Source organism: Lissotriton vulgaris, chromosome 10, assembly GCF_964263255.1.
Source record: "Lissotriton vulgaris chromosome 10, aLisVul1.2, whole genome shotgun sequence".
Lineage (NCBI taxonomy): Eukaryota > Metazoa > Chordata > Amphibia > Caudata > Salamandridae > Lissotriton > Lissotriton vulgaris.
The window spans coordinates 344,592,565-344,618,587 of record NC_141698.1 but is presented as its reverse complement, the minus strand read 5'-3'; the positions used below and the strand labels follow the sequence as shown (position 1 = coordinate 344,618,587).

The following is a 26,023-nucleotide window of genomic DNA, read 5'->3' as shown; positions in this document are numbered from 1 at the left end:
TCAGAACTCTGGAAACTTTACCACTGCTAACCAGTGCTAAAGTGCATGTGCTCTCTACTTCAAACATGGTAACATTGGCTTATCCACAATGGGCATATTTGATTTACTTCTGAGTCCCTAGTAAAGTACACTACATGTGTCCAGGGCCTGTAAATTAAATGCTACTAGTGGGCATGTAGCACTGTTTGTGCCACCCACTTTTGGTTACCCTTTAAATATGTCGCAGGCCTGCCATTGCAGAGCCTTTGTGTGCAATTTTGAAGTCTCCCACACATCATAGGCACAACTGGGTGTAAGTACTGGACGCCTGACACCACCAATTTAGTACACTTCTGGACCTGTGGATACTGTGCCAGGAAGAAGAGCTACTGTGCTGCAACAAGGACTAACATTCTTCTGGACTCTGCTGGACTCCTGCTTGGCTGTGCTGACCTGTGCTGCTGCCCTCTTGCTTGGGAGTGAGAAGGGCTGGACCTGGAACTTTTCAAACCAGAACCCAGAGTGACTCCAAGGACCGCTGACTGGTCTCCTGGTTTCTGAAGTCTCAGGGACACAAAAGACTTCCAACCATCTTTCTCCCATACCTGGACTCTGCCATATTTGAGTCTTCCCTGCCAAGTGGTACCACCCTAGTCCTGGACCCTTGGAAGTGGGGCTAATGTGCTCTGCCCTCCATGGTCCTCATCAGAACTGAAACAAAGCAATGCAAAGCCTGGCAAAGCCTCGCTTCCCAGCTGCCAGCCTCACCGGAATTCTCACTGGAATTGATGCAAGGCGGCGAGAATTCCCGCAAAGCCTCGCCGCCCAGTCGCCAGTCTATTGGAAATGATACACAGCAGCGACAAGCCCTGCAAAGCCTCACCGCACAGCTCCCTGGGAATGATGCGAAGCAACGCCAAGCCCGTAAAGCCTTGCCGCACAGCTTTTCAGAACCAACTCCGGATGACGCAAAGCATCTCAAAGCAACACCAGACAGACAGTGCATCAGGATTTAGGGTACTGTGTTCAGCAGGCCCCATTGGGCCCCTGTAGCCGGCCCATTCTCCATTGTGGTCAGCCTGAACTTGTGACTTTATCCCAGTCCAGCGCAACCAGATTACCACAGTTGCTGCTTTGCGCTTTTATGCACTGTTTTCACCTAAATCTTTAAAATGGCATATCTCAGTATCTGCTCATTGGAATATTGTCCTTTTGGTCTTGTTTTATTTATTAACTAAGTTCTATTTGTATAACCCGGCGTGGTATATTTTTATGTTGTGTTTTATCTGGTTTACTGTTTTAAGTGTTGCACAAATACTTTACACAGTGCCTCCTAAGTTAAGCCTGCCTGTTCTGCACCAAGCTAGCAGAGGGTGAGCACAGGTTAATTTGTGGTGTTCATCTGACTTAGCCTGACTAGGATTGTGGTCCCTACTTACACAGGGTGCATATCTTTACCAACTAGAGGCCCAATTTCTAACAATCAATAAGACTGAAGTTGCATCCCCATCTATGGAGGGGAGAAGAGGGTAGAGATGTACGAACGAAACCAGGGTTGTGTAGCCAGCACATCAAGGGGAAGAGGTCAAGAGAGCCGGTGTGGGGACCTTCTCTTATACGATCTCACCAGCTCGATATCCATTTGTGCTGTATGATTGAGATTTGTGCCTTTACAATTAATAAAAAGAGTTTAAAAAAAATGTTCCACTGAAAACTTAAACAAATGCAAGATCTAGGCTTAAATCATTACTTTGCATTGTGAATGATTGAGCGGGGTATTTCATGGGTGAATATTATGAACTAAATTGCACTAAATTCTGACTGATTAGGATACTGAGTACCTAGGGAGAGAACAGGTAAAGTTGAAAAGAGAGAACTAGAAGAGCTAATTTCTTCTGATTTTCCCCATCGGTAGCTTAGACACATAGACCACATCAATGCGTTTTTGACCCTGTGAGGCAATCTGTCTATTCTGGTAAATCCCCAGGTTTTTTGCTTTTTACCAATCTGAGGTTTTGGGTTGCAGACACAAGCTCTGTGTAAAATATTAGTCCTTCACTTTCAGTGCATCCCTTTCTGTTACAGGCCTACACAAGGCTGACTCTGAAAGGTGTGTAATATGTAATACATATTCTTTTTGTAAGATAACTGTAGATTGACTTTGCTTATATAGTTTCAAAGATGGACATGGATTGGTCGGTGTTCCAGAATTTCCTATCTTAATGCTCCACCAACCCTTGATTTCACTTTTATAAAGAGTATTCTGATTTATATTTCTACCTGCAGGTTTCTCACCTTTTCAATATCCTAGCTACCAGACTGGATCCAGAAACTTTTCCATAGTCTTCCATGCTGGTAGGGTGCACTGCCTCCACAGAGACATCACCAAAGCTGTATAGCACCCACCTACTCTACCGACCTCATTTCCCTTTTTTTGCTTATTCAACGTGGATCGAGAGCTTGCTCTTTGACAATCCGGTTACAAGCTCTTCAGAGAATTTCTATTACCCAAACCTACAGTGCAGTGAGCATGTCTGCACTTAAATGTTCAGATTTCAAACAAACCCTGCAGAGAATGTGAGGGGTTAATGTCTATCAATGACCATCACACAATCTGACTTTGGTGTCTTTGCTTTGATTGCAACTCCAAATCTTGTGAGTCTTGCCAAAGTATGCTTCCTAAGGCCATAAAACAGCAGGAGGCTAAGCTCTTCATGGTTAGGGCCAAGGATGATTGCAAGGACAATCGGACAATCAACAATGCTTGCTTTTTTGAGCTCACCGGGGTTCCCAGCCTTAACATCAAGCAACAAGAGGCATAAACATAAAAAGAAGAGGAGACACGAAGGAGACAAGCAAAAAAAGGTAAGTCCCCTAGATGAGATCCGATCCCAAGGAGTTGAAGATTTCCACTCCCATCAACCCTGCACCACATGTGCAAACCAACCCCTCAGGATTCCCACTACTTAGAGTTTCCCACTCCAGGGAAAATTCCAGTATTCTTCTTGTATGCAATGTTTGAGGTGTTCAGGGGTGCACTGGTCCAGCCTGGAACATCTTTGGGCTCCATGGGATCAGTGGGGCTCCACTCTCTGCCATTCACCCCTTCATGCTCCAGGTCCTGCCTCTAGTGCTGCCTCTGGCTTTGACACTTCATACGGTTCAGATGCTGACCTCACTTTCAAACGTGACACAGCCTGCGGCCCCTCTGCCACCTACAGCTGCCCCACCTCCATCTCTGGTGGCACAGCTGCTCAGACCTAAACAGCCCTCTCCTGATTGCAGAACTATGCCTCAGATATCCAGTAGAGAGGCTCAGTGTCTCTGTGAGAAACAACATTATAGGGAGAAACAAAGGTCATCCTGGGGGAACGGTCATGGCTATCGAGCTAGCACAGCGGATTCAATACTGTAGCACTCCTTCTTAGCCCCAGTTATCCTTTGATCTCCTGACATATAATCAACCTGAGCTGCAGATTGTGACCAGTTTTGGATTCCATAGCACTCCTGCTCTGCTTATTGGTGTAGAAGAATGAGTACTACTGTGATGTGGCCCAGGTACTCTGGGCGACAGTGCGACATGGGAAGCTGCAGGCCCATTGAGGTGCAACCAGATGCCAGAGGGCTGGACCTTCCACCAAGAAACTGTGGCAGCTTGAGAGGAGCAGCTCAGCCTTGTGAGCCTCTGTGAAGACTGAAGGGGAGAGGCAAGCAGTGTCAGACAGTCCTGAAATGCTGTGATGTGGTGAAACACATAGATTTATTTTAATTATTTTATTTTTAGAGTTTTCTATAGCGCGAACTTGAACCGATTAGGTTATCAGAGCGCTTTACATAGCACCAGTTCCGTTACATGTTATCACAGCACTTTACATAGAATCAGTTACGTTACACATTTCCGGAAACTTGAACCGATTAGGTTATCAAAGCGCTTTACATAGCACCAGTTCCGTTACATGTTATCAAGGCACTTTACATAGAATCAGTTACGTTACACATTTCAGGAACACATTTCTTCTTGTTCTAGTGAATAGGGTTATCTCTTCACACGGGGGAAGGGATACACCTGGCTATATTCCAACAGTCACACAGGCGATTAGTCGTTTATGCTATAATTCTAAACAGAGGGAGGGGATACACATGGATACAATCTAAAAATCACATAGGATACTAGACGTTAGAGTTATCTTCTATCTACACAGGAGGGATGTGATTGGAAACACTCTAAGGGTCACATAGGGGTGGTAGAGAGTACAAAGGTCCACTGCAAACACTAGTGATAAGGGTCAACTACATACACATAGGAAGGGATATGACTGGTTAAACTCTAAGAGACGCATAGGGGTGGTATATGGTGTAAGGACTTCAGCGAATACCAAAGCTTAGCATTATTGCAATCGGTCTAAGATGCAGTCACAGCATAAAGGAAGGGTGGGTGGGATGCAAGGTATGGAGGGAAGGGCTAGAGTCCAACGAAAACTGTCCGAAAACAGCAGCATTCACAGCATAGAGGAAGGGTGGGTGGGATGCAAGGTATGGAGGGAAGGGCTAGTCCAACGAAAAACTGTCCGCAAACAGCATAGCATCGCCATCTTGGAGAGCCTGCGACCATCAGAGTCCACCAGAGGCACTATCCTCTGCGTTCGTGTCCCTGGAGCCTGTGTCCGCCGGTCATAGGAAGCGTGTCCCCAAGGGCGCCATCTTGGAGTCAGGCACCGTTGGCGCGAAACAGCGTGGTCAGCAAAGGGGGGGGGGCACATCTCTGCCCTCGGGCCCAGGCCCGTCTGTGGCGGAGAAAGGATGTATGGCCCCCGGAGCAGGTAAGTGGGCTGGTTTCAAGGCGGAGCCGTCGTCAGCAGGGGGCGCCGCCGTCAATCACCGACCCTTTACTGGTGTGCCCCTGGAATGACCGCAGAGTCTCGGCGGGTGGCAGCGGGTGGCAGCGGGGGACGCGGTAGGAGCCCTACATACCGCTCGGGTGATCAGCGCCTGTCAGACTCGCCGCCGGCAGGATGCCACAGGCTCCGCTCCTCGTCCTTGCTGTTTAGCCCGGGCTGGTAACGGGCGGCCGCCATGTTGGGTCCCAGGCAGGGATCGGGAGCAGTCAACCAATGCCGCTCCACAGGCACCAGCAGCGATCGGGGTAGCCCTGCAGGTGCCCCACACCTTCCGCTTCAGTTAGGAAGCATATGCATCGTGGGGGGCCTCCTAAGGACGCTGGGCTCCAGGCCGGAGCAGCGCGCGGACCGGGAGCCGAGACGGTCCACGTCCGTCTCGTCTCGGCTCCTCTTCCCTATGATGAGGATAGTGCCGGAGAGTGGACCTCCCATGGCAGGCAGATGCTGTTTGAACCACTACATGTGTGAATAGGAGGTGAGCGGTCCAGCAGAAATTCATACTTGTGTGAGTGGGAGGGCGCTGACAGGGTCACGAACACCCAGGTGTGAAATGGTCCAATTTGGGATAGAGGAGTGAAAAACACTCTGTGCCACGGCAAACCAATCCTCACACATTATTGCTGAAACAACCATCTGCTCCGCAATGCCCTGCTGAATGGCAAGACCTGAGACCACAGACTTCGGCAGATGAAAATCACGTGCTAACCGAGATAGTGCCCGGGGCAACTCATAATAGGGGAAGAAAGGTCAACTCATGGTCCTCAGCAGTCGAAGATTGACAAATATGCCAGACCAACCCCTCTCAAAATCCTGGAACAAGCTGAAAGAAGTGACGGAAGGCACAGAGCTGATGATGCAATCACACAAAAGGAGAGCACAACAGCAATAATACAGGGAACAGAGAGCACCAGACAGGTGCTAGAGATGCACATTGCGAAGTAGGCTTGGGCATCATCCTACTGAGACAAGACATATGTAGTAGATAGGTTCACAAAAGCTGAAGACTGCATTCCAGAAAAGTAAGAAACCAACCAAGACCTCAGATCAGAAGTGGTCAAGTGGTCCACATCCACCAAAACATTGCAGGACAGAGTGAAAGATACAAATGACAGACAGAACAAAACAACCTGTGTTTAGTGGACTTTCAGGAGGAGTTGGAAGGGACAGCATCTACTTAATTCCTCCCAGCATGGTTGAAATCCTGGGTACCTGACACAGACCTCTCGTGTGATTTATAATAAAATGCCCATGGAGCATTGACACAGAACCCTCTGCCAGTGCCCTGCCGTGCCCAATGATCACCAGCATATGAAACTATAGTGACAGAGACACCATCCTTGAAACGGGCTGACAACTGGGTTTTCTCAACTTCAACTCAAACCAAATTATATTGTTCTTGGATTACACCAGAATGTTACAATAGGAACGTAAAACCTTGAAAGGAGTTAGACAAAAACTGAGAGCTATGAACATAGAATATTGGTCCTATACTTGCCAAAACTCAAGAATATAGGGCAGTAGAAGTCCTTTTTCTTTGACACCCCTGAGGCGGACTGGCACTGAATGGTGGAAAGGAAGGAGTTACAGTGACTCAGTACAACCAGAGTTCAAGAGTGTGACTGTGAAGGCCTCTCCAAACTGACACCAACAAGCACAAGAGGAGACACCACAGGTGACCCAGCTCAAGAGGGGTGATGTCCCTCTGTGGGTTATTGCTCAGTCTTCTACTCGGTTTTTCAGGGTGATGTACCCGAGGAAGAACCATACCATTCATAATCCATATGAATGATACCTTAGTGGCATTTACACCCTTTTAGGTCTAGGGACAAATAATGCATGGGGTAAGGTGATAATGCGAATACTGAGGGACGTAGAAGGGTCTAACAGGGTTACCCATTCACAAGAATCACTGTGATTTTCCCACTTATGTGTCAGCATATTATCAAGAGAGAATCATACCTTGGTGCAAGCGAGGACAAACACCTGACTTCTGATGGCACAGATATCCCCTGAGGATTCCTTCAGTTGTCATTGCTTGTGGGAAGCGAATGTTTTTTTTGCATGGCCCCACCGTGTGGCTTGACTATGTTGGCTGGCAAGTTTTTTGAGAAGTATTGCGTGGGGGTGGAGGCTAGTGGAGTTTTGGAATGTTAGTTCTAGGGGCGCATCACAACAATAGTAGCAGAGCTTTATTGCCTAGAATGACACAGCCACACAGGCTATCATACCTCAAGAGACATTCTGAGTCAGACCATATATGAGACCATACAAGATTTATCACAGGTAGCGACATGGAACATAAATGGCCTGCTCATTAATGGTGTACTTATACCAGCCAAAAGATACAGTGCAGACATCCTCCTGCTCCAAGAGACATACCTGATAGGCTTGAGGTGAACCTTTTCAGCACGGCAAGGTTATTCAACTGTACTACATGTGTTACCCCGTGAGCCGTGATTCGGCCTTGATGCTTTCATTTGTTTCCCCACGGGCCGCGGTTCAGCCCGAGGTGCCTGCTTCCCCCTTTTGGTGAACAAAGCGGTACAAAAGGGGGTGCTGATGGACGGAGCATCTGAACCAATCAAACCCTCACACCCAGTCCACAGATCTGGGTTTAATCCATCACCGTTCTTTAGCCCACTCTGCCACCCCAGTTCAGACATGGCCATATGCAAATCAGTCTGACCCTGAGCCTCATGGGAACAGTCCAGCCCGAACTGCCAAGCCATGCCTTCCCTGGACCGGATTCAAGCTTCCTAGGACCGGTTTCTGGCATTACAGCCGTCTTCAGCCAGGCTTGCTTGAATCCAGTGGCAAAGTGAGCAAGGGACTCACGTCTGAGCATACCCTGCCAACTTATGGTGAACAAAGCAGTACAAAAGGGGGTGGCGATGGACGGAGCATCTGAACCAATCAAACACTCACACCCAGTCCACAGATCTGGGTTTAATCCATCACCGTTCGTTAGCCCACTCTGCCACCCCAGTTCAGACATGGCCATATGCAAATCAGTCTGACCCTGACCCTCATGGGAACAGTCCAGCCCGAACTGCCAAGCTCCGTCCATCACCACCCCCTTTTGTACTGCTTCCACCTTTTAGGCATGCCACGTTCCCATGCGGCGACCCACAGTTGCTGTTGCAGCGTCTCAGGTGCATTGTGGTTCCATTTTTGGGACTGCAGCTCCCTGAAAGACGTTCTCCTTGGGCAATAATACATGTAGCTGGCGCCTAGTGTGCAGGGATAATAGTCCCTCCAGAAGCCATTCTCCTGCCTGGGGCCATTTTCCTGCATATCTTCTTCTCATGATCCCCCAGCCTTGTTCCCAGAATGCATTGAGAAGGGTTTTCTTTCACCATTATAAGATGGTGACTTTCCTATCTTTTTCACCAGTATTTCCCAATCCAGGATGGTGACTGCTCACTTCCTCTTGCCTCACTTCCTTTATATAGGTATATAAAGGGCGTAGTTTTTCATTTCATTGTGTTGCAACACTTCTTGCTCCTGCTGGTGTGTCTTCACCCCTGTTGCCTCTTTTCGTTCCTATTCTGGAATTCCTTTGGACCTTCGTTCCTGTTGGCCGGAGATCTCCTTGCTCGTTATCTTTATCCTGCCTGGTCCTGTGCCCTGGTTATATGTTGTCTTCTTTCCGCTCCTGGAGTCTCCACTTCAGCCAGAGGTTTTTTTCTGGTAAACAGCCCTTATTACGAATCCGTCACCCTGCATATTGTTACAACACGGTTGTTACAACGACCGCGTTGTAACAACACATACCATTCCAGCGCAAGACGTTACAACGACCTGCGGAGGGGGGAGAAGGTGTTGGATTTAAAATCTAACACCTTCCCTACTGTCTGCACAGACTGGAGTTTGAATAGTATATTATACTATTCCAATATCCAGCGCCCCCCTCCGCAAGTCGTTGTTACGACTTGCCGGGTATGCGTTGTTACAATGCGGTCGTTGTAACAACCGCATTGTAACAACATGCAGGGTGACGGCAAGTGGAATAAACAGGCATATTCGTTTTTTCCCTATGTGGTTTTAATTGTCAGCAGCACCGTGGCAACTGGAAACAATTGCTTCTACCTCGGACAGACCAGAACCTTCAAGACCCAGGACCAGGAAACATCTCTTCGCAAAGGAGTCTGAAAAAAAAAGACTGAATCTGACAAAATGCTGGATTCACTAGATGCTCAGGTGGACTAGAAATCCCAATATAAAAGTACCATTCACCATCACTAGAGCATAGAGAGATGAGAGGGGTAGTTACATTGCTGTTACTGGGACACTTCATGCAGTCCTACGTCTATTGGGAAAGTGTTTGCTCCCCCACCTCTCACTCAGACCTTCCTGAAACGTATAACCTTGCTAATTTCACAATTACCAGGGTGCCAGTTGATTGTTGGGGCAGACGTTAATGGAGTTGTGTCCCCAGAACACAACAGATCAGAGACCATGACTACACCTCAGCAAAACTTTAACCTACAAGCCATATTTATGATGGCACTAAACCTAATTTATGTATGGTATAACTTACACCTTTACCCTAACCAAAAGACTTATCCTTTCAACTCTGGGAGACATAACATTTTCTTTAGACTAGACTATCAACTGATGGCCAGTGGACTCCTAGACCACTCGCTGATAAAGATTACACTGGGAGTTATGTAGGGAGTGCACAAAAGCAAAAATATGATTGACAGCCAATTCAGGTTTTACATCGTAAAATAATCAGAGGACTACTGTTCATTGAACTAGGGCTCTATACGTTGGCAAATAATCTCCTGGGAGTCATATTAGTCAAATGTGAGGCAGGCTCATTACGCAATTGCGCAATACGGACGCCAAGGGGAAGAAGTACACCAGTTGGAGGCCATTGCTCGGTCTGGAGTTTGCTTATATCCTTTTGCCAAAGCCCCATCTTCTAGGAAACATTAAAAACAATTGTACAAAGCTGACACAGACACTCATGGGGGAAGCAAAGTCAGTTGCTGCACTGGTTGTGCCAACGTAAAGATTCCATCCAGAACACCTGCAGCATTCAGATGAAGACCAAACCCAGGACACACTTTGTGTCGCTGAGGTGTTTGCGACTCATTTTCAACATTTATATGCTAGAAGAAAGAGGCCAGTGTCAGACAAAGTACTGAAATTAGTCCACAACCTTCCAATGACTTCACTCACTAACAGTTCACATGGCCTTTTAGAGGAAAAAATTACTGTTGAGGAATTGTCAGAAGCTCTGACACAGAGTAGGAAGACACCAGGACTTAGCTTCCCAGCAGATTTTCTTTTTAAACAGGTAGCTAGGATTACTATTGACTTGTTAAAAAGGATGTTAGATGAGGAAATGACACTGAGTGAGCTACCCCTAAATTTGACAACTGCTGTTATTGTAATGACTCATAAACCAGTTTCCCTTGTACCTTTGTCAGTTGTGGCTGGTGACATTTGAAAGTGGTGGGGCGTAAACGTTTTGGATGAGTGACCTGTGGTGAGCGAGCCAGACCATCATAAGAGAGGTTCTGGGGGTTCTCCCCTCAGGAAAAGTTAAAAAAAGAGTAGGCAAATGGTGCATTTTCTGGCAAATTTGAGAGAGCGAGAAGGTTATTAAAGCAATTGTGAAAGTGTAGAATTAAAACAAAGAAACACATAACAAAATGCTCCATATCTCACTGAATTAAAATTGTTCTACTATTAGTGCAGTGTGTAAATTGTACAGGGCATCAAGCAAGGTTTGTAATGTTCTTACCTGCACACAGGGTTATCTCTGCACTGCATCTTGACTCGTTGGTAAAGATGAAAATCCTCCTCCCATATTGATTATTGTTTAACAAGAAGCGTGGGTATTTCAAAATGAAAATGTAAATTATATTTTGATTAAAATGGTAACAAGTTGTGCTTTATTATGCAGTACATATATATTAAATGGTAAGAGCTTCGGTTCTCTTTTTATTATCCTGTCTGATGTTTTCTTCATAAAGTGTAGTTATGACTTCAATAAAGAAATGTCATATGACAATGACGTAACTGCTTATTCAGTATAATCTGAGAACTTCATGACAGACTTTGAGATCACAATACTTAATACCTCACAGATTTCTTGATTTACTGCTTTACCTTTACAAATGAATTCTACTAAGGAAGCACAAGTTGTTGTGATTTGTCAGAAGGGACACAATGAGATTGCAAGGAATAAACATTAAAAGGTAGTAGGGCACCTGCCAAGGCACTTTAGATCTCATTCAGGGGATGAAGAAATGTGATCACATCAACTCCATCCTAATGGAACTCATTTAGCTCTTCTTTCTGGTCCACTACATCATCAAAACCAGCTGCATTGTTTACAAACTTTGCAAATGATGTAGCTGTTTTCATGATGTAGGGTGACCAGCAAAGCTATCATGACCTGCATTACCCCTCTTATGTAGGGGACAACTCAAGCTTGGCAGCACAACATATTATAAATACGAGTGTAACAGCATAAAACAAATTGACAAGCAGAAAGAAAAAATTAAACGGGTGTTTTGGATCAGATAGACCTTGCAAAGAAGGCTGTAGGAACCCACAAAAGTTAATAAGAGAGGAGCTCTAAAACATAAGATGGAGGACTGCTGCAATGTCGCAAATACTCAGTATTTGTTTCAGAGTCAACATAATGACCATGTTAGACAGATTGAAGTCAGGCATTCACCAGTGATTTCACTGACTCCAATATTTATACAGCAGATGAGGAGCAACTGAGCAGGTCACAAACTACCAGCATTCAAGAAATATTAGGATTAACACATCTTGTTCACTTTTTGTAGAGAAAATTAGCACGTCTGTCTTTAATAGCCATAGACTTCTCAATGACTTGAACATTAATGTGTGGGATTCTCTTAACATGGAGGTCCAGCAGGTCACCATACCTGAGAGGGTAAACATCGTTTACCACGAAGTTTTTACAACGCGGTACCTATACCACGCATCCCTTACAACGCAAGTCGTTACCACGACTTGCGCTGGAGGGCGCTAAAGGATTACAAATAGTAAATTTACTATCCTATCACCTTCCCTAGGGTCCACGGGGACTGGTGTTAGAATAGTTAATTATACTATTCGAAATCCGCGCCCCCAACGCAAGTCGTGGTAACGACTTGCTTTGTAAGGGATGCGTGGTAAAGGGATGCGTTGTGACAGTACGCGTTGTACCGTCATACATCCACCTGAGAGGGCCAGCCATTCCCTATGTGGTCGCAAATTGCATGCCTCATCAATAGTCATGAAGCACTCGCAATTTGCAACCCCATTGGGAATGGCTGGCCCTCTCAGGTATGGTGACCTGCTGGACTCAGCAGACCTCCATGTCTGGGACTGCTTTCAAATAAACCAGTTCTTTTTTAAAAATACCGTCCATTTTCCTTAAAGGAAAACAGGATGCATTTTACAAAAAAAAATGGAAACTTTTATGTTTCATTTTTTAAGGGCAGGTAGTGGTCCCTTGGGCCCCTTCCCTTTTGTGAGTGCTTTACCACTCTCTTGAAGAGGGTGGTAAATTGTGAGTGTTTTGCAACTGCAATTGAGTAGCAAAACATTCTTACATAGGTTAGCGAGTCGCTATTAGGAAGGGACGCCCTCGTAATGCCCCTTCCTAATAGCGACTTGCAAATCCTATTTAGTGAGTCGCAAATAAATTGTGACTCGCTAAATAGGGTTTGTACATGGCCCATTGGGATTTTTCCATGCGTGAACAGGTCGCAAACCCATTTGCGCATGCAAAAATGAGTCGTACATCTGGCCCTTAGTCGTTCCTGAATCATGGTGTATCTCAAGAATATCTATATTCTGTTCAAAGTTGAAAAACATTGTTCCAACTCTGCTGTTTTCTTAGTAGTAGTAACTATTTTTAGTAAAGCCATTGTTTCTGTAAGTGATTTTTCCATATTAAGTTTCTGAATGAAAGTGAGCAAAGAAATAACACCAGTGGCCTGCCGATATACATGCATTCTGTACAGTACAGTTTACTCAGTTCTTAGATCCTCTCTGTTGAGCATAGGATAAGCTCCCACAGCCTCATTCAGTGCTTTCTCGGGAGGTAAATACCATAATTTGCAAACTGATCCCTTTCAGTAAAGTGCCACTTTCCAAATGTTTAGTGAAAGAAAACTGTTCCTTTGCATGCACAACTATAGTTTTACATATTTCCTTTGAAATTTAGACCAGACTGCTGATGTTTTTTCAGATCTTTTGCCAGTATAAATTGGCAAACCCTTCTCTGTCTTTCTTCATGCTGGTGACAAACTGATTTGTAGTTCTTTGCACAAATTCCGGATCTATTTCTCTTTTTTGTAGCTGGTTATTTAATATTTCAACATGCGGCATTATTTCATGAAACAAAAACAGAAAGAGCTGAAGCACTCTGTTTTGTAGTGTTCTAGCAAAGCTACTGGCCTCATTTCAATTTTTGTATTCAAAGTCACCACTGTTTTCTATGGTGTTGAAAGATTTCTCAAGATCAACCCTGTATTGGTATATCAGGTTGATTGTGCCTATGTGAAAGTTCCAAGAGTGGGGGAACCCTTTGAAAGCCTACTGGCACAATGTCCTGAAGTATTTCTGTTCTTTTGGGTGAATGTGAGAAAAATGCTGCCATGCCTGCTAAATTCAAAAAGAAAATGTGTACCTTTGAAATCTTTGCTACCGTTTGTTGTATAAGAAGATTAAGTTGGTGGGCATAACAGCGCACATAATGGGTATTAGGGTACACATCTCAAATAATTTTGTACTCCACCAAAGTTTTCACTCATTTCTGAAGCACAATTCTAGCTTTGAACATTACGTTTTTGTTTTTGAGGAGGCCCTGGAATAATCGCATTCACTTCATAGAGTACAGCTGTAGGAATAGTTTCTACAATAGAGTCTCTTAAATGTGTGAAACCATAGAATCTCTCCACCACTTTACTTTCATTGTCAATATACTGCAAGATTAATACAGATTGTATTTTGGTGGCCACATCAGTGGTGCCATCAGCCTGAATAGCCATAAAGTCTGTGGTTTTCAACTGTTGCACAATATAGCTTGCACTCAAGAAGTTCATTTTGTATTATTTTAGAGGTGCTGAAGGCTGTAGCACTTGCTGATTGTGCTTCCATTTCACTGTCTATGCTCACAATAAAATCTACAAGCCCTCTGAATATACCTGGATTTGAGTAACTTTCAGATTCATCATGTCCTTGTAAGGCCAGTTCAAAAGCATATGAGAAACAAATACATTCAATTCTTTTAAACAGTATGTGTCTATTCATAGCAACTGCTTCATTGTGATTCTTAACTGCTTTTCGGTGTTTGTCGCTTATGTGGGCTTCAATGGGTGTGTCTCCTAACATTGCAAGTCTTGTCTGGTTTTCTATATGAAGTCTTGAGTGTCCGTACTTCTTTATTTTATCTAACAAATGCTTCCACTCGGTTTCTCCTTTTTCGTCTATGGAATATCACCACTAAACAGCAAACAGAAGGGGCGTGGCCAAGATGGCGACCGCAGTAGACGCAAGTCTGTGAAGCTCCCGGTCCCGGCCCTAATAATTGACACGTAAATAGCTCAAAACTCCCCCCAGACAACACCTTTTGCAGCCCTAGGCAAGGGGGCTGCAGCGACCGACTTGACGGTGTTGCGGAGGCTGCAGCCGCTGCCCAGCGCGGTGCCTTCCACCCCGCGGTGCTGACATCGGCCGCAAGCCGCGCCTGCAGGAGAGAGCCTCCAAGGCTCATGAGGTGTGTGGCCCGGTCGGAGGGGGAGGAGAGACAGCGGAGAGCCGGAGCGCCGGGGGTCGAGGGGCTGTGGAACTGGCTATACAGATGGAGGAGGTGAGAGGGGGGGTGAGCGCTCCCAGAGCTGCGGCGGACCGCGGGAGCGCGAAACTCTAGGCCCAGGCTTTGGGGCCTACCCCGCGTGGGGTGCTGCAGGAGTGAACAGTCCCCGCAGCTGGGGCACGACCAGAAGGCGCTTGGGGATCCCCGCGACTACCAGAAACTGACAGAGGAGGTGGATGACGGCGGCTGAGGCGACGTTGAGAGACGGGGCCCAGCCGAAAGTGGACGGTGAGCACGAAAATTGAGGCCCAGGTCCCGAGGCCCTTGCCCGACAGTCGGGAGGCAGGTGCGGCGTCCGGAGTGTTAGCGCCAAGCGGAATCCAGGTTCGGAGGCCTGCAGCTGGAGGAGGGCCCTGTAGTCGTCGCCCTGCACCCCTGGGGACTGTCGAAACCACACGGAGAGACCTCCTCGGGTTTGAGGTGCAACACAGCGACGCCAGGGAGGCCATGCGGTTGTGTGGTAAGGAGGCCCGCCACGTCCCGGAGCTCAGCCCACTGCGCGTAGCCGGGCCCTTGACCTGAATAGAGAGGGTCCCCATTCAGGGCCTCCAAACGTTGGCAGTGGCAGAAGGAGACATCGGAGCGCGGCGGCCGGCCGAGGGTGCTCGCACTGCGAAGGGGGGTGCCCTGCCCAGAAGAGACGTCCCTTGGTGGCCAGAGAGCGGAAAGGGAGGAGGCCTGATCGTTGCGGGCCCCTGGGAGGCCTAGACCAGCAGAGATGCGGCCGGCCAGGCGGGTGTGATCCCGGACTGTGGGTGCTGCGGAGCAGAGCGATCCCGATTGGGACAACGGGCCCATGAGTTTGTGACGGACACGGGGCCACAGAAGGTTGGTGTGACTTCACGGACCTCCGGGGGAGCTGTTACACATCCGGGGGCCCAAGAACAAAGCTACGTGCCTGGCCATGTCGGGGGGCCAGCGTCGGGGTGGCCGCACAATAACGGAGCTGCTGACGAAGGGGGCAGTCAGCGACCAAGGAGCCACGATTACTATAGTCTTCCTGGAGTCCCTATTTAATTCCCTGCAGGAGGACTTCCAAGCCCTCAAGCAGGACATGGCAAGTGAACACCGGGAGCTCCGTCGAGATGTGGATGGGCTGGGGGAAAGGGTGGCAGCAGTTGAAGAAGCGGAGCAGTCGCGGAGTGAGGAAGTGGAACACCTGCAGCAGGAAGTACTACGCTTCCAGGAACAACAGCTGGACTTACAGGCCCAGCGGAGGACCTTGAAAACCGCTCCAGACGGAACAACATACGGGTCCGGGGAGTGCCATCCAAGGCGGAAGGGGACGATATCACCCCCTACTTACAGGGCCTCTTTAGGGAAATCATGGGAGAAAACGAGGACTTCATCATCCGCATCGATAGGGCACACAGGGTGGGCCTCACACGCAGAGCAACCGCGCCTCCTCCGGACATTCTAGCATTCCTGCCTGATTTCCCGCTGAAGGAGCACATTATGACGGACGCACGCCGAAAGCAACCGCTCCGCTATCAAGGACAACCGGTGGCTCTTTATCACGACCTCTCCGCGATCACCTTACAGAAAAGGAGGGCCTTTAAAATCGCCACTACGTTCCTACATGACAAGGGGATCCCATATTCTTGGGGTCACCCCTTTCGCCTTATCTTCAAGTGGAACGGCGTACTGCAGCAGCTCCGATCCTTGAAAGATACTTGTGCCCTGCTGGGGATTGACTTGGCCGACGACTCGATGGACGGTACCGACATGAGCGGCCTCTCGCAGGGGAGACCTCCCCGCTCCACGGGGGAGGGCTGGCAACGCATACGGCGGAGGCGGTCGTCTAGAGCTGCTCACAAGCCAGACCAGACTACGGTGGAGCAGGAGAAAGCAGCGGCCATCCAAGAGGAGTCCAAGGACACTACAGCCTCGGAGTGAGACACCTCCTTTAGAGACACAACCAAAAATAGGGGGGGGATTTCCATCTATAGCCATACTTCCAAGCGGGTCCGAAAAAGGGCTGGGTGGGGGTCATAGGGGTTGCCAGAGCCACGTCCCCCTTTACTGACTTCTTCCATGGGCCGGAACACGGTTGTGACTGGTACAGGACTCTTATGTCTTTCGGGGAGTTCTCAGTTGGGGTTAGGGGGGCAGCAGGTTGGGGATGAGGGTAAGGGGACGGGGACCGATTTGTGTTCTTGGGGGTAGTTTGGTAGGGTGGGGGGGGGGGGGTTCCAGGTTCAGGTAAGGATGAATGTGTGTGAGGACGCTGGTTTGCAGTAGGTTGGCAGAAGGGCGGAGGAGAGGGAGACAGGGATGACGGGGAGGAGAGCAGGAGAGGGTCAGGCTTCAGTTGGGGCTTTGTTTCAGGGGATACAGCTTGGAGGATTGAAGGATGCTTATGCCGGCGACTGATATGTCCCTCCTCACTTTAAATGTCCGAGGCTTGAACAACCCGGTAAAGCGCAGGGCTGTCTTGTCTCTCCTGGAGAACTCGAAAGCGGCTATTTGCCTCCTACAGGAGATGCACCTCTTGCCCAAAGATTGTCATAGGCTGAAGTTGCGCCATTTCCCAACACAATTTTTCTCTTCAGCTTACACGAAGACTGTGGGAGTTGCTATGTTGGTGTCCCACCGCTTCAGAGGCAAGGTTCTACAGAAAAGCGCTGAAATAAAGGGGCGGCTGCTCTCCTACAGATTCTCACTGGGGAGGACACTTTCACTGCTAGCTCAGTATATGCACCTAATGAGGGACAACAAAAGTTTTTTCACCAGATTCTTAGTGAGACAGCCACGTCCCCAGATAGACATATTGTGATAGGGGGGATTTTAATTGGGTCTTTGATAACCTCCAGGACAGATCAGGGCAGCGCTATTCACAGTCAGGCACTCTGTCAGAGGGGGGACATTGCAGGTTGAGAGAGCTGGGGTTGACCTATCTTTGGCGGAGCTTTCACCCGGGTACCAGGGATTACACATACTACTCCAATGCTCACAAGACCTATGCTCGTCTAGACTACCTATTGACATCCACCTCACTTACAGCGCTGGCATCCCAGACTGACATTCGGGCGATGGCGCTGTCAGATCATGCGCCACTCACGGCAGTGTTCTCTTTCCCGCCCCTCGCCCGCGCTTCGTGCTGCTGGAGACTGTGCGATACGTCACTCCATCGGAAGGAGGTAATAGCCAAAATCAAGGGGGCCATAAAGGAGTACATGACACATAATCAGCCTTCTGACACTTCACAGGCCACACACTGGGCGGCGCTTAAGGCGGTGCTAAGAGGCGAGTTCATAGTGCTCTCGGCGGCGGAAAATGCGGAGCGGGCGTGTAAAAGGGAGGAGCTGTCGATGTATATGCGTGAGCTAGAGAAGATTCATCAACAAACAGGGGCGCCGAGAATTTGGAGGCAGCTCCGTCTGGCACGTCAACAGCTGGCGGCTCTTGACCAAGATCGCGCCGAATATGCAGCTTTAAGGGCCCGTCATATGTATTGCACAAGCAGGGACCGATGCGGGCGGCTGCTGGAAGGGCACTCAGGGAGCGGTTACAGCGCCACGCGGTACAAAAGATAACCACACAGGCGGGCAATAGAGTTACTGGGGATAGGGACATAGCGAATGCCTTTAGCGATTTTTATTCCTCGTTGTATACCGGAGCCAGACTTGACCCCACAGACAGTGAAGCGTTCTTACGGGCTGTCCTTCTGCCCACTATTTCACCTGAGCAGTCGCAGGCACTGGAGAGGGCGATCCGGCCGGAGGAGGTGATTTCTGCGATCTCACGACTTAAATTAGCTAAGGCTCCGGGCCCGGATGGTTACACCGCAATCTTTTACAAGACCTTCTGCCTCCAACTGGCTCCGCAGCTCACCGCTCTTTTTAACTAATTTTCAGAACCAGGTGCTATTCCAAGGGATCTGATGGAGGCCACCATCTCTGTCATTCCTAAACCTGGGAAAGACCGCACGCAATGTGGAGCCTATAGACCCATCTCCCTCCTCAACGTTGACCTCAAGCTTTATACTAGCATCCTCGCTTCCCGGCTACCACCCCTTATGCAGGGGTTGGTTGACCCGGACCAGGCGGGATTTATCCCCGAAAGACAGACGGCCGACAACACTAAGAGAGCGCTCCACCTGATCGAACGGACCACAAGATTGCCTGGTGAGTTCATGATGCTGGCGATTGACGCCGAAAAGGCATTTGATCGGGTCCATTGACTGTATCTGGAACAGGTGTTGATAAAGGCGGGAATGGGTGCCAAATTCCACACTGGGGTGCTGAATTGTTATACCTGGAATTGGACCTGGAACGAGGGTGGCGGGTGGGTAGGCTGAGAGGCGGTTGGGGTCTGGGGGGGGGGTTGTTCTCTCTTCTGGCATTTACACTTGCGCATCTTATTCAATCGCATTTCGGTGTGGAACAGGGGTCCTTTTTGCCATGTACGCCTTCTAATAAGCCTTGCCCTGATGTTCTTGTTTCATATTTAGCACTTGTCTCATATACACTGTCTGCTGTATGTTTGCTGCATTGTATGAGAGTCTTTTGTTCAATAAAAAGATTTAATACTAAACAGCAAACAGAAGACGCAGAACAGAGAATTTGTTGAAGTGCTCCCTGTAAGCCAATCAACTTTTATGTACCAGGGGTTTGAGAATGGATGTTTGAAGTCTTCCCCCATCTTTGGCAGTTTGTTGTAGTTTTAGGTCTGGCTGGTCAGGTCTAAGTAATGGCTTTGCAAGTAGCTGCTCTACTATATTCATGGTGTCTTACCAATACTAAAGGTACCGGTCAATAATTTAAGTACCATGTGCAAGGTTTGGTAGAGGCTTAACCCACATTTCTTTATACATGCATATCTTGTGGTAAAATGTATGTTTAAGATGTACTATAGCGTACTCCGCCCTATCCAAATCTAGATCTTTGAGAAGAAACTGAGCTTTTTCAAGTTCACTCCATACTCTAGGGGCCCCTATCCACTCATGGATAGCCTCAAGTTCCGAGACAGATCTCTCTAAACTCTGTTGTGTGTCTCAGTGATGGTAATTCTCTGCTGCGGAAACAGCAATTAGTTCCCCCTCAATACCAGCTTCAAAACTTCCCAAATAGAGGTCAGGGAGGTCTCCCCGGTATCGTTAGTTTGGAGGTAGACTGCAATCACTTTCCGGAGGGACACAACCAGGAGCGGCCCGTGGAGGAAGTTCCGTGGGGCGGAAAGGTGGGTTGGGGGAGGTCAGGGTGGGGGGTAATAAACACTGGAATATGTATGATTGGAGGTAAGTAAACAATTAAATAAATAAAACAAATTAAGCGCGTGCTGCATCGCATTTTACGATGCAGGGCGCACAACAACATTTGTTTTATTTATTTCATTGTTTACTTACCTCCAATCATTCCTATTCCGGTGTTTACTACACCCCACCCTGCCCCTCCCCAGCCCCGCCTTTCCACCCCACGGAACTCCCTCCATGGGCCTCACCCGGACACAACCATAGCAGGGAGTCTCTAAGGCTGCATCACGAAGTCCTAGGTTGGTTGACATTCAGTCTCAGAGATAAGGAGAAGGGGTGCATGGTCAGAGAGTGATCAGGGGGCAATGTCTGCTTATAATATAAGAGCTGATAGGGTCAGGTTGCAAGGAAGTGGTCAATATGTGCATATGTTTTGTGCGCAGCGGGGCAAAACATATAATCTTTAGTAGAGGGGTGCAGTCGTCTCCAGGTGTCCTGCCTTCCACAATCTGCTAGCCATCTTAACTCTGCAGTGCAGATGGCCCATGTTTGGTCAAAGCTTTGTCTTGAGTGATCCATGTCAGTATCCATTACCAAGTTCATATCCCCACCTATCAAGATAGCAGCATCAGGAGACCTAAGCACAGGCACCAAGGAACTAGGAATAAAGGATTCTTGGTGATCGTTAGATGTGTAAATATTTACCAGGGTGAAGTGGAAGGTGTCCAATCTAAGCCCAACTGCTAGGATGTGTCCCTAAACTTCCGTTATTGGGGATAGTATTTCCCTTGTGAACCAGTGTGAAAAGAGAATGGCCACCCCTCCCTTTTAAGTGGGACTAAAGTTGGCATGGGAACCAGTGTGACTGCATTCTGGGGACATCCTTTACAAACTAGATGAGTTTTCTGCAGAAGGCATATGTCACTGCCTGACTGCTCTAGAAGTGAGAGGACTGCGGACCATTAAGTGGGATTATTAGGGCCTCCTACATTGAGGCTAGTAACCTTAAGTTCCTGGAAGACGATGTGGGAAGGCAGAATGCTGTAGAGACTCCCACTCTAGACAGTCAGAGCATGGAGCAAAAAAATATCCCCACCTGAGGTAGATCCCAAAAAGGAAGATTGAAAAGGCAAGGATTGACCAGATGCGGAGGAGTAAAAACACACAAAAACAACCCCTACAAACCAATCAGAAAAACGTAAAACCAGTAACCATAGAAGTCCACCAGTGGAGGGAGCAAATGGAGCGTGGACCAAGTGGTCAGGGCCATAATGACCTGAAGTCCCAAAGTTGTGAAATGTCCCTTTGAGGAAAGATCCATGGGTCCGGAACTTGTCCACATGCCTCCCCACCCGTCTCCAACTATCTCATTCCCCTCTGCATTGGAGATAATCATTGCAACCAGTCTCCTTGGCCTCAATGTATGTCTATCTTGTCTGTATCGCCCATCAGCATCCCTAGCACCGATTTTGTTTTTTTCATAGTTTCTCGATCAGGCCTTATTCCAACAGGTGCATTTTTGGACCGTTGCCACTGTGGGTGCCTGCGCACCATCAACCCTGTGAGCTGGCTCATCGTCCCTCTGCAGGAGAGTCTGCAATACCAAGCACTCAGCAGGCCTCTGTCAGAGGTCTGATTTGGTGGAGCTTGCTCTCATATTGGAAGATGATCCTGAAGGGATGGCCCCAGCTTCCCTTAGATGAGCGGTAATTGGACAGAAGTCTTTGCACTTTTTGCGTAGAAATGAACTCTAAGTCTTGATATAGTAAGGCTGTGTGTCCTTTTAAACTGGATCTGGTGTATATCCCTTGCTTTGCAGAGTCTGCTCTCCTTTAATTGAAAATCATGCAAGCACACCACAGGAGGGGCTTCCTCCGGTTTCAGTGTTCCCACCTGGTGCATCTGGTCCAGCTTTATTACTTTGTTCGCCATAGCCCCCAGGATGTGTCGAAAGAGAGCTCAAAGATATTCTCCCAGGTCAACCCCTTATGCATTCGTCGGGAGCCCTTTAATACATACATTGTTACGCCCTGAGCGATTTTCTATATCCTCTGCATGGGCCTGTAGGTCGAGCTGTTGCTCTGAGAGTTGGAGTACCTCATGCTGCAACTAATCACCTTCCACTCGCCTGGACTCTTGCTCCTCCAGAGCGAAGACCCTGACTCCCATGTGCTCCATGTCTCGGCAAACTTCATGCAGATCAGATGATAGGTCCTTTTTGTCCACTTGTAGAGTTGCGAATAAGGCCTCCAGGAAGGACCAGGTAACCAGCCCTTCTGTGTCATCGGTCTCCGGGAGGTGATCTGTGTTTCCCTAAACACAACTTGTGTCAGAGATGGGCATCCTGCCTCCTGAAGGTCCACCCAGTGGGCTTAGTCAATATGTCCCACAGAGAGCGATCTTTTTACACCCTGGCTGATGACAAGGCGGTGCCCCTCTGTGCAGAAGGATCCAGAGATGGTCACCCAGTCAACGATGTCCTGGTCAGAGAGGAGCGCGCACCAGCACTTTCATAAGTATGCCAGGTTTGGCCGCTGCAGGGCCCAGCAGGTCAAGCATGTCTTCCTCTCCACCTGGAGATCTGGCTGGAGTGTGGCGCATCAAGGCGGTGACCTAAATGCCTGGTATGAGTCAGTCTGCAAAAAGCTTCCGTTACACCCCCTGTATAATGTTATGGGCCCCTGCTGGTATGGGGAGGCTCTCTGGTGGTTTAGCAGTAGCGTGAGGCAGGGAATGTGGGTGGAGGGGCGGGGTCTGGGAGGGTGGCTGGAGGAACGAAATATATATATATATCTATTTACATATATATTACCTACTGGCGGTAGCCAGTAGGTATATATAGTTAGGACCTAGTTTCCATAGGAAATCCCCAACATTCTATTGGGAATAACTTTGGCGCTGGTTGATGAATCTTCGCAAATTTCTCAAAGAAGATGGCTCGCTCCGCTCCTCTCCTTCCCTGAAAGTTTGGGGGGGGATTAGTCAAGTGGGGGCTGAGAAAAAAGGGGGGTCCCAAAACGTGTTTTCCCCATGTAATTTCCATAGGACCTTTAGACACGGCTACAGCTTGAACCGCTGAAGGGAATTACACCAAACTTGTCAAAATAGTAGTGTCTGGTACGCAGATCACGCTTTTGGTAAAATAGTGTAAATCCCTCCAGTGGTTCCTGAGAAAATTAAAAGAGAAACAAATTATATATCTATAAGCGCGCACCCGTGCGCGCACCCCCGCGATTTTCCCCCCAAAAAATTGGGGGGGGGGCTTGGGGGGCTTCTCTCTTTTTTTTTGTGTTTCATTTCAATTTCGAGGGTGCCCACCCCTCGTTTTACCCCCGAGATCACCGCCGCGGCCCGAGCCGCCTCATGATGGCCGCAGCCTGGTTGTGGGCGGGGCCGGGAGGACTTGGTTTCCGCTTCCCCCTGCCTGGGGGAAGCCTTCGATGTTTTCGCCCGGTCTCCCGTGCCGAGGGGGAGACCGGGTGATGCTGCCGGTTGGTTTCCGCTTCCCCCTGCCTGGGGGAAGCCTTCGATGTTTCCGTAAATGAAATGAAGGAGATAAAATCAGACTAGACGCAACTGGCCCAATAGCAGATTAAGAATCAAAGAAGCCTGTTCAAAGCAGTCCGTTTGATAAAGACCACCCATCAGGTAGGTTAATATGGTGAATTGTAGATCAGCTTGTTTTAACAGCTCCTAGAACACCTACAGAATAAAAACAAAACCCGGTCCTGCTGCTCCAGGTTTTGCCTGAAATTATGACAGACATGTGGTGATACGTAAATCTGATGACGGCTTCTTTGAGGTAGTGAATAACTTGCTTGAAGAAAATAATCGTGTGGAATCATAGCCGTTTCCATTGCCAAATTCACATGTGCTCCAGTTAACACACTGCCCAGAAAGAATATCGTAGTGCATTTTTTACTTAAACATTTTCCCTTGCATCAGATAAAAATTACAAATATTTATTCCGGGTGAGGGCCCAATTTTTAGAGCTTGAAAAGCAAGTCATTACATTTTCATTCAACTTCTACAACTGATCCATGCCGGTATGTATAAAGTACATGTGTACTCTGTGTCATGCTGTAGTATACGGCATGCAGTGTTAAGTGCACCTCTGTATAGGAGTTCAAACGGGATTTGTGTAGTTCAGCTCTGAAGTATGTCCACCTTGGGTGTTCTTACTTGAGTGGCAGCATCTGCGCGTGTGCTGCGCTGTTTGCATACTTTGCTAACACTCTCTGTCTCTACTGTTAGGAAGCTCTCCGTTACTTCTTGCCATTGATCTACTAGTGGTTTCCTACATATGCCCCTATATTTCTCTAGGTGTATACCGGTGCCAACCTCCACACTGATAATACACAGACATGATTACAAATCTTTCTACAATTAAATTCAAAGCATTGGGGTGTGGCCTAGCCAGATGGCAGAAAATAAGTATTCTCCCCCTCCCCCACCTCGCCCTCCTTGGCACCCTCTCCGAGTGCAAAGGACAGCCTAATTCAAGGCTCCGAGCTTCAGACCCCCTCGCCCCCATTACTCCCCTCTTTCTTCCCCGTGTCCGGACCCTACCCTCCCCGTACCCCCCTTTTTTGCGCTTATCCCCCTATCCCTAAGTTCCACCACCCTCTTCCCTTCCCTTATATGCTAATAATGAAATAAATTAAGCCAAAACCACTGGTTCTGCCCTACACGAGCACCTACAGTTGAGTGCACTGATTTGGGACCACATTGTTTGCGATTTTATATATATATATATATATATATATATATATATATATATATATATATATATATATAGCTATATATATGTATATGTGTGTGTATGTATGCATATATGCATACATATGTGTATATGTGTGTATAAATATATGTGTATATATGTATTTGTGTGTATATGTGTATATATGTATGTATATATAAATGCATATGTATATATGCATATATTTATATAAAAATGTATATACACACATACATATTTTATGTATTTATATATATACTTATATATAAAAATATATAGACGTGTGTATATATATATATATATATATATATATATATAGCTTTTAAAAAACCAATGAAATTCACTGAAAAAACCATAGGTTATAGACTATATATAGTTAGGAATTAGCCTTTAAAAAACCTTGGAAATTCACTGAAAAAACCATAGGTTTTAGGCCTTATATAGTTAGGAATTAACATATAAAAAACATTGAAATTCCTCCTATATAGTTAGCTGGACATTTTATTGATATAAAACCAATGAAATTCCACATATAGTTAGTTGCACTAACTATATATTTTGCGCATCCGCAATCCAATGCTGATGATGTCACATATTACATCATTCATGACATGGTCAGTGGCAAAAATAGCGATTTCTTAAAATTCCTTAATTGCGATTCTCTAATTGAGAATCGCAATTAAGGAATACTTCCCCATCCATTCCTATGGGCCTAGAGGCCCATAGGAATGAATGGAAAGACATTCTTAATTTGCAATTCACCATTGAAAATTCGCAAATTAAGAATGCAATTTCAAGGGTGCAGGGGTGTCCAAAGGACACCCTGTTGCACCCCTGAAATCTGCTTAGGAGTACATTTTGCACACTCACATGCCCCAAGGGCATGTGTGTGTGTGAAATGGAACTTTGAAAAATGCACTTTAGTGCATTTTTCAAAGTTTTCGCAAATTACCATTAAAGTCAACTTCATGGTAATTTGCTCCCCTTATTTGCGAATTCGCAAATGTTTAAAGTTTGATGCATTGCATTTAAGGAATCTCAATTTGAGATTCCTTAAATGCAATCGCAATTTAAGAAATCGCAATTTTGCTATTTCTTAAATTGCGAAAATTAATAAAATGTTAATGCATCCCAAAAATGGAATTTGCATTCGCAAACGGCCGAATTTTGCGATTGTCACCGTTTGCGAATGCAATTTCCTTTGATGCATGTGGCTGTAAGTTCTAGAATGTGAAATCTGCCAAAAAATGAAAGTTTCTACAGTAAAACGTCCTGCACAGACGCCCCTTCTGATTTCAGATAAACCTCTAGCGTGTGTTTACCTGGACCACTGTGGTCCCTTAACAAGGGACGGCAAC

The 26,023-nt window shown here is 47.2% G+C and overlaps 1 protein-coding gene across 1 annotated transcript in view; it reads left to right on the top strand.

Annotated features, from left to right (window-relative positions):
* Window positions 1–26,023, top strand: part of KIF9 (kinesin family member 9) — an 818,529-nt gene that overhangs the window by 383,373 nt on the left and 409,133 nt on the right. The window lies entirely within an intron of this gene.